Here is an 815-nt window from a genome sequence, read left to right on the forward strand (position 1 = left end):
CCTTTTTTTTTTTTTTTTTTTTAATATCATTTAAAAATATATATTTTATTAATTGGTTTGGTAGATATTAGTTGGATTGGGTTGAAGATTTTAACAATTAACCATTACTTTATTTTAAAAAATTAACTTTGGACCATAGTTAAAATACTCCACATTTATTAGATATTTGAATAATTTTTATTTTTTACGAGATTAATAACTTAATTTAATTTCGTTATATCTTATTTCTAAACTGATTTAATATATTTTAAATGAAGGAAGATTCGAGTTTTCGAAGCGCAAGAGATGACGTTTAGGCTAGTTGTTAGCAAATAGAGGAAGTGAGAACAAGAGACGAGATCTATTCGAGAGATTTTGTCTTTGAGAAGACACTGAGAGTAAGAGAGAACGGGGAAGGCGAAGAGAATCAAAGATGGAGGTCGAGAATTGTATCGACGGGAGAGGAAGAAAGATAAAAGAGAACTAGGGTATTTTGTTTATAAGAACTCTCGACCATATCACATAAAAATATCGAAGAAATCAGGTATTGAATTTGAATTTTTGTAATGGTTTTTTTAAAAGTCAACTATTTTGTTGACCGTGTTGAATTTTGACTTGTTCTTTGACTCATATGAAACTGTCCCCACGCTCATTGAGTTTGAATTCGACCTCTATTTGTCAGCCTTGCCGCTCATGTTCTTATGGATAGCACTGAATGTTAATGTATGGTCCTGATTATAATTAGCTATATTATACATCTAATGGGCTCATGTGCAGCTGTATGGGTCGTGATAAAGAAATACTATGCATTTAATTATACTCGAGAATGAAAATAA

Source organism: Cucurbita pepo, unplaced genomic scaffold, assembly GCF_002806865.2.
Source record: "Cucurbita pepo subsp. pepo cultivar mu-cu-16 unplaced genomic scaffold, ASM280686v2 Cp4.1_scaffold000907, whole genome shotgun sequence".
In the NCBI taxonomy this organism is placed as follows: domain Eukaryota; kingdom Viridiplantae; phylum Streptophyta; class Magnoliopsida; order Cucurbitales; family Cucurbitaceae; genus Cucurbita; species Cucurbita pepo.